The 8,865-nt window shown below is 38.9% G+C and overlaps 1 long non-coding RNA gene across 1 annotated transcript; it reads left to right on the plus strand.

The window, feature by feature from the left end:
- Positions 1-3,888: 3,888 nt before the first annotated feature.
- LOC139117252 (uncharacterized) lies at positions 3,889-6,661 on the plus strand. Its single transcript, XR_011548490.1, has 4 exons — positions 3,889-4,314; positions 5,116-5,251; positions 5,459-5,670; positions 6,647-6,661. It is a non-coding gene; the product is annotated as an uncharacterized lncRNA (long non-coding RNA).
- The last annotated feature ends 2,204 nt before the right edge of the window (positions 6,662-8,865 follow it).

Genomic DNA, 8,865 nt, shown 5'->3' on the forward strand with positions numbered 1-8,865 from the left:
TTTTAGTGAAGAGTATAGCGATACCTCTAATGCTACGTCGTGGTACATTTATATTTTCATTGATAACCGTGTCCGATTCTTTGAATGGGATTGTTCTAAAATAATGTATATGCTCGTAAAGGTAACTTTTTCCACCGTTGTAATAACCAGCAGTTGACCTCGCGAGATTGAGGTCAGAAATTGTCTCGTATTCCATTTGAATGTTTTTTAATTTATAATTGGTTGTAATCAGTTTATTACTGACAAGTAATTGGGGGGCAGGTGCCAACGTAATTTCCCATTCAATATGACTCCCTAACGCTTTTGGATATGCAACTCCATGACCTGTCACGAGGGGATGAGTGAGACGAATAGCATATTTTGTTTTATATGTGTCAAAAAGTAAATTATCGCCCACGACGGCAGCATCTGCATCGGTCGAACCGCTTCTTAATTTTCTTAGATTTTCGTTCTGAATTCCGTACAGTGTCATGTTAGTTCTCTCCTTTTTATGTTTGAAGAGATCGCGATAACATTCAATAAGGTTATATTTATTCAAATCGAAAAGTGTCTGGCCCTCAAATGTGAGTTTCATACGCTCCACCAAATTTTTTGCAACATTTTGTACTACACGGGTAGTTCCACCTCCCATTACTTCGAGATCAAAAACCAGGTCGAAAGTATCTGGAACTAAGAGTACTCCGCTTTCTAACTTTGGACATCGTATGATAAGTGTCTGGCCTGGATCTGCCTCACTTGGATTATGAGCAATCACGTGATGAGTTCTTTCTGACTTCGTTCCATTCGGTATTCGGTTGGTGAAAGTCGGTGATAATGTTCTATCGTACCCCATTTTTCGTGTAATGTATATAGTAGAAGAAAAAAAGAAAATTAATCACATCTTAAGTTTCACTTCGTGTATATAAATTACTTAGAAGAAAAAATCACATCTTTACGTAAATATTTCCGTCTGCCTGAAAGATAAATCGATTGCCTGTGTCGCGAATCAATCGAAGGACCCAATATTCTTGGAGATGATGAGCCTCTTGGTCATCCTCAGTATCCTGGAATACAGCTATGAATTCTAGTCGCTTAAAGAAGTTAGTCTTCTGACATTCCTTCACGAAAGCTAAAATGTTATGATATAGATTATCATCTTTGAGTCGGACACCTGGATTTGCTCGAAGGATATGTCGATTTACCCGCCGGAGTTTGCACCATTCCAATTCGACAGAGAAACCAAACAGGTCTTTATTTTTGGAAAGAAACTTTGCAATATTCTTTTCACCAAACATGTTGATGCCATATTAATACATAATTTTATTTATAATGACTAATGTTAAACCAGTTAAAAATATCCATAGCTGTTCTCCAACAAATCCGACCACCGATCCTGCTGTTTTTAATAGAAAACTGACGAGGGAACCGATTAAACCTGGTATTGCAGCAGCACTTTTTGCAGCCAATGTTTTTAACCATTCGCCAAATTGCTTTACAATTTCTTTCGCTTTTGTATATACTTTGGGTGGACCTGAACCAGACCCGCCAGTTCCTGCTCCTCCTCCCCCTGCTCCCGCTCCTCCTCCTCCTTTAGTCACAGCCAGGGCAATTGTTGATATTGTCATTCCAAGGGCAGTCAGTATTGCAGCGATTGTTATACCATTTCGTTTAAATAACTCTGTCAGCTTCAGTCTCAGTGATAATTCTGGATCGGAAATTACATCACGAAGAGACCTAGTCGTAGCCAGACTTTCACGTGCCTCACTGATCTTACCATTTTCGTATTCAATTCGATTGTCAACTTTAGCTTCTCTTGTTATAAGTTCAGCTAGTAGTTTCTTGGCTTTTTCTTTTCCTTGGGTGTGATCTTCAGGAATTTCCTTTAACTGTTTTTCAGCTTCTCTTTTCAATAGCCTTATTTTAACTTTTTCGTTGTTAAGGTCGCTAATACGCATATTCGCAATCCTTAATTCATCATTAATAGCTCTATATTCTGGGTTTAGATTGTTCCATTGGTCGATTTTATTTTCAAAAGCTTGTATTTTATCTGCATTACCAGAAGCATCTTGCCGTAACTCTGTCAGTTCATCTTTGTATATACCCATGTCTTCTGGCGTCATCTTCTCAGCTGGTATTTTATCATTTTCCACATCTTTAGAATGCAATGCACGTCCCACAAATTCGGGCTCACTATAATTATATACTTTCCTTGCAAATTCAGATCCTCCTTCTTGTCTTTTTACTGTCTCGAGTGATCTAAATCCACGTCCTGTAGTTTTTGATAGCCTGAGGTTTTTATAATACAGCTTTCCGTCCCTAATCTTTGCATTCAAAATTAATTCGTTTCGTGCTGCTTCATCAGTAATATTATTCTCGTTTAAGAATTGTTTAGCCATATCTATTTCAAGTTCTACTCTCTGTCCAATCACACGATCTACCTGCGGGCTCCGCGCGCTTGAGACGGCCTGGGAAGAATCGGCTTCTGCAAAGGTATCATCATCATAGGAAAAAGTTGTTTCAGCAGTAGCATCATCATCGTCATTTACATTTGCATCATCTAAACCCTGGAGTGGTATATCTTCTCCTCCTTCTGCCATATTGTATTTCTATATTACTACAATTATTTTTATCCCCCCTTACATATACAGTAAAAAAAAAATGCACATCTCAGTTGTTGAAAGCGTTGAACAATTGGCTGATTACATAGAAAGAACAAGTGCTGCATATCGACGAAGTTACAAATTAATGGGTCGAATTGATATGGCTCTCAATATTACTAAGGGAATTCTTGTAAGCTCTGCTGTCATAGCGGCAATTCCGACAGTTCCGGTACTGTTAGCCTTAACTCCTATACCAGGTGTTGTTATTGATGTAATACAAGGGAAAACAGGTGTAGCAAAGAGACGAGAGAAATATAAACATTATTATGTTCAATATAAACAGCTGCTTACACAAATACAAGAAAAAGGGCAACCTTCGGAACGAGGAGGCTCCGGGGTCAGAACTTATTCAGGACATATTTCATCAGGCGCTAGAAATTCAAAACAAGAAGGATTTAGTCCACCTCTGGAGCGATATCTACGATATTATGGATTGAATGGATATGAAAGTTAGTTCGCACCGATAGGAACTTCGTGTTCAACATCAGCTAGACTCCGCGACCGGCCGGCCGGACTGACAACGGGCTCCTTTATATAGGCTAGTTTGATGGTGATGACTCACACGGAATTTCCCGTACATGTTTATACATGTTGTGTATTTAGGTCAGACAGAACAAGTTTCTACATGTCCCAGCTACTGTATTGCGCAAGTCCAGAACCTGACTCAGCAGGGAATTTCCCCGCTTAGTTCAGGACAATGCACTGCTGCGCATGCGTGAGTTCGTATATAGGTCAGGGTCACACTTTAGTTACATGGATGGTTAATTTTCCTTCGCTTCATGTAGATAAATGAATAAAATGGGGTGTAAAATTCTTACTTAATCCCAGTTGTCCACGTTTACTTTACTACTCGCGTCCGAACAAAAATCTAAGAACTTGTTGAACTGGTATGTTGGATTTTTTGTATCTCACGCCTGTCGTATGAACACAGTTTTTATCGAAATTGAATTCCCGTATCTCAGGGAAGGCACACTATAAAATAGTGCTGGTATAGTGCCTATGAAGGGTTTGCACGGTTAGCCCCGCGATCGAGGCGCCACTGGCACTGCTGTGCTAACTGCTATGTAATAGGGCCTACATAGTGTGGGGCTTAGTGTTGGGTCATAGCCACTGGTGCTGTCAATACACTTTTGCTTGGATATAGTCCGTCGAAAGCTGTAAGTTTTCAGTGAATTACTTTTGAATGAATTACTTCTAACAAAACTTCCACTACGATTCATGCTATGTTACGTACGTACGTGTACAGCGATCGCGATTGCAAGGACTTTGTATCGGAAGTAAATATAGTATCACGCCTGATGACATCATAGATCATGTGAAGACTTCGTTGTGATTGGTCAGATTGGCGTGTCACAGGTCAAATCTCAGCGGCAAATCTGATATCAGAAAGGCAGTTACGACCCTTTTGAATTGCTCAATGCATTGTCGCTGTTTTTTCACTCGACTTTTGACAAAATTTCACTGAAATTTGCCGTTGGACATCACCTTGACAGCTTCGTATACCCTAGCTATGAATGTACAACCTATAGGCAATGTTCAAGACGCGTTAATTTTCATGTCATCGTCGTCACGATCGGCGTGTGGAGATCGGCTTGTGAACAATGGTCACCATTCTTATAACCATGATAACCTGAGCTGGCCGAGCCTGAGGATCAAGGCGATCGTTTGAATTTCGGTAAGTAAATTTTCGAGTATCCTTCTCTGCAACGTAACGACGAATTTTATCTGTCTTTGTTCTGTGCAATTCTCGAGTAACACTGTCCAATTGTCTGTATAACTCTCGAGGTTGAACGTTGAGTGAACAGTGTGAAAGGAGTGGCCTTTATCTGTTCATACCGATGTATTGATAGTGTCTATGTCTGGGGAATACATACTTCGACACTTTGGCGAAGGCACAGTCCCTCGGGGACTGTACCCAGGGTGAAACTTTTGCTCATATGTATACAAATTTCCCTCGATGTACGATATAAAACAATGAAAAAACAATACATTTAGGAATGGTTAGGTAAGAATTAAGTTCTTAAACTCTGACCTAGTATCGTTTGTACACGTGTTCATGTCATGAAATTTGGTATACGTCTATTTATAAGATCATGCTGGACGATGCTGGACGTCTCTGTCTTTGACACTTAAGTTTCTTTTGAAATCTTCATTAATGTATTTTGACATTTGTTCAACGTTACCCGTAAATATTTTGCTGGCATATTGTAAGGCGAAATCAATGATTGATTTACAATATTTCATTGAAGTTCTACATGAAATCTTACAACACAAAACATGCATACAATATTTTCAGTTATCTTTCTGTAGCTGTGGATCACTGGTAGCGTTGTCCCCCCCATCTAAAAGTAATTTAGATTCACAGATATAGTAGTAAACTAGTTTTCATGTCACATGTAGTCAAAATCACCAAACATAATCGCTGGACTTTTTCCTTTACATTCCTTTTTATTCCATTGCATTTTCTTATTTGTAGCTGGAAGTGACGACATGTCTTTGTGGCAACGGATGCTGAGAAAAAGCAATGCTGATGACAACTTTACATCACCAATCTCATAAACCCAAATTGGTCCCAAAAGAGTAACCAAGCTTGCCAAGGCAAATATATAAGTGTAAGTACCGTTTGAAATATCTTTACAATTTAGTGACCTGGATTCCATTTCATGATAAGTGCAAGACTCATTGTGAAAGGTTTGTCAAGGCAGTTGCAATTACATACTGACTGGCAGATTGTTCTCTTGGCATTTTGTCTACTGTACTGTGCTAGTATATGTGATTGCATTAATGTTTCTTTTCTTGTTTTTCTTTTTTTGTTTTAGCCCTTTCTGTAGTCTACGGAAAGTAAACCAAGACACTGAACAATCAACTGGATCAAAAGTAACTGTTCCCACTATATCGTTGGATATGCCAACACTTTGTTATGAAGATGCCATGGATTAAGGGAGATATCCTGTGAAAGAACTGTTGATGAACTTGTGATTTCTTTTGTTTTGAGTCATTTGTTAGCATTTCCATCTGCAATAAATATAAGGTAGGAATTAAATGAAAAACCTGGTAAAATTTTCTTTTGTTTGTGAATGTGTGTGAGTGTTTGTACCTGTGGCTACATTCTGAAAACTTTAATACATGAGCACAAGAATGAGTAGCTACAGTGTGAGTGGTCGTGGCAAAGTGTGAAGGGTAGGGGTATGCTACTGGGGGGTGGGGCTACCATAGGGTCAGCTTCAATAGCGGTATGTATACCGTAAATCCTGTTTGTGGCAAGTATACCGCAAAAAAATTCTGCAAAGCCTAAACTTTTGTGGCAAACATACCAGGACATGCTTGAGTGTCGTGGTAAGCATACCACAATATGTGCGCCGCAAAATCCATCAACATGCGAAAATCTCAAGCTATGCGTAAGCTTACCACAACATGTTGTGGTAAACTTACCGGGCAATTATGAAGACTTTACCAGAACTGTTCGCCGCAAGGCTATAATTTTCGTAAGGGGGGGAGTTTGAATGTTGAATGTCGCTTTGTATAGTTGAAAATGGGGAGTTTGAATGTTGAATGTCGCTTTGTATAGTTGAAAATGGGGAGTTTGAATGTTGAATGTCGCTTTGTATAGTTGAATGTTGCTTTGTATAGTTGAAAATGGGGAGTTTGAATGTTGAATGTCGCTTTGTATAGTTGAAAATGGGGAGTTAGAATGTTGAATGTCGCTTTGTATAGTTGAAAATGGGGAGTTAGAATGTTGAATGTCGCTTTGTATAGTTGAAAATGGGGAGTTAGAATGTTGAATGTCGCTTTGTATAGTTGAAAATGGGGAGTTAGAATACTGGCCTTGATTACGCGCCATATCGGCTCGCTTATAGAGATTGTATTCAAGCGAAATGACCGGCGGCAGACCTCACGGGGCTTTGGATACAATAAGTTTGGGAGCATTTTGTTGATGCCGGTCGACCTCGACTGGTTGTAATGCAACATACGAAACTAACTATTGCGTTGTTTGTTTTTTTTTGCAGAAATATACACAGTACAAAAGTACGACAGAACATGCTGAACACAGGCAGTTATCGAAAATATCTGATATTACATCACTCCTACATTGCAAACGTCACTCGTACTTGCTCGCACTTGTGCTCGTAGTTGCCCGTTTTGATACGATTAGTATGTAATTGTCTCGAAACTGACATTGTACGAGCAGAAGTACGGCCTCGTACTTTCATATTACGAGTGACGTAAGTCACACATGCCTTTTGACCTAATTTTTTATGAATATGCCTAGGACTATGTTGTATTCCATGGATGAAAGATTTTTGTTTATGTGAAAGGATTTTACGACAAACGAACGCTTAGACACATTTTCTGTGTATATTCGAAACTCGGAAGTAGGAGCCTATGGAACGCCGTTGCTGCCTTCTGAGGTTTATTTGCTGTATTTGATGAGATGACATCAATATATGATTTAGTAATGCCTTTATATGATTAGGTCGGGTCAATATATGATTAGGTGACGCCTTTATATTATAAGTTGGTATCAATATATCATAAGGTGCCATTATATATAATTATGTGACATCAATATATGATTTACTAATGCCTTTATATGATTAGGTCGTGTCAATATATGATTAGGTGACGCCTTTATATTATGAGGTGGTGTCAATATATCATAAGGTGCCCTTAATATTGTTACGTGCAGAGAAAACTAACAAAAGGGTGAACTCAGCAGTCAATGTTTAAACAAAATTTATTACAAAAATAAACTAATTGCTAAGTCAGGGATAGAGTACAAGCTTTAAAAGTGTACAGACTACTTATCTCAGCTGGGACGGCAAAGCTCCAGTCTCAGAGTTGTAACAGTCAGTCGGATGAATGAACAGTCCTTTGGCTTGCAGGCTTGAAGCTGCACAAAGTCCACAGTATAAATCCAGCGTTGACAGTGAAGGTCTTGAAAAGTCTTGAGAATGACTACTGCTGGAGTTTAGTAACACACAAGAGACACGATCCCAAAAGTCTGACTGGAAGCTGTGCACGTCCCTTTTATAAAGGCATATAAGAACAATCTAGAACTTTATTGACATGCTAATTACTGTTCTAAAATTATCTCCCTTACACAACTAATCAACTTTCCAGAACATTCCAAACATGACTAATTGAATTCAAGGTTGTGAGGTCATCAGGGCAGTGACCTTGAGAATGTTCTAGACTAATTGAACTCAGGTCATGATGAGTGTGGGGAAATGACCTACATAACACACCCCCTCTTCAAAAAAGAAAATTTTTCAAAGAAAAATCTTTCTTTTACAAATGTAATCTTGAAAAGGATTTAAGTACTCAAATTGTTTTACTCTAAAGTAAATTTCTTGAAAGTGAACAACAATAAACTCTAAATACGAGAGAGACAGTCTGCATTAAATTGTCTCTGCCTTTGATATGTCTAATATCAAGATTAAACTCCTGTAACATTAAACTCCATCTTAGCAATCTCTGATTTTTGCCTTTAAATTTCTGCAGAAAAACAAGAGGGTTGTGATCAATATAAACCACTATTGGCTGATTTGAAGAAGTAACATAAACTTCAAAATGCTGTAAAGCTAATATCAAAGATAAACACTCTTTTTCAATTGTAGAGTAGTTTCTCTGGATTTGTTAAATTTGCGTGAAAAATAGCAAACAGGATGATCTATACCATGACTATCCTCTTGCAATAAAACAGCACCAGCAGCCGTATCACTAGCATCTACAGCTAATTTGAATGGCAAAGTGAAATCTGGTGCAGACAACACTGGGGCACTTTGCAGTATGGCTTTAAGTGTATGAAATGCCTGTTGGCATTGCTCTGACCAAACAAACTTTACTTTCTTTTTAAGTAAGTTAGTCAAAGGCTCAGTAATTGTGGAGAAATTTGGACAGAATTTTCTGTAGTAACCAGCCATACCGAGAAAGCGCATCAGTTGTCGTTTGCAGTTTGGTATGGGAAAACTTGAAATGGCACTGATTTTGGCATCAACAGGTTTTACCTCACCCTGTCCTACAGTATGTCCGAGGTAAGTTACCCTAGCCCAACCAAACTCAGATTTGGCAAGGTTGACAGTCAACATTGCTTTGCTCAGTCTCTCAAAGAACTTCCGCATGAGCTTGATGTGTTCCTCCCAGGTCTCACTATACAGGATGACGTCGTCAACGTAGGCTGCACACCCGTCTAGCCCGGATATGACGTCGTTGATCATCCGTTGGA

This window comes from Ptychodera flava, chromosome 1 (assembly GCF_041260155.1).
Source record: "Ptychodera flava strain L36383 chromosome 1, AS_Pfla_20210202, whole genome shotgun sequence".
Lineage (NCBI taxonomy): Eukaryota > Metazoa > Hemichordata > Enteropneusta > Ptychoderidae > Ptychodera > Ptychodera flava.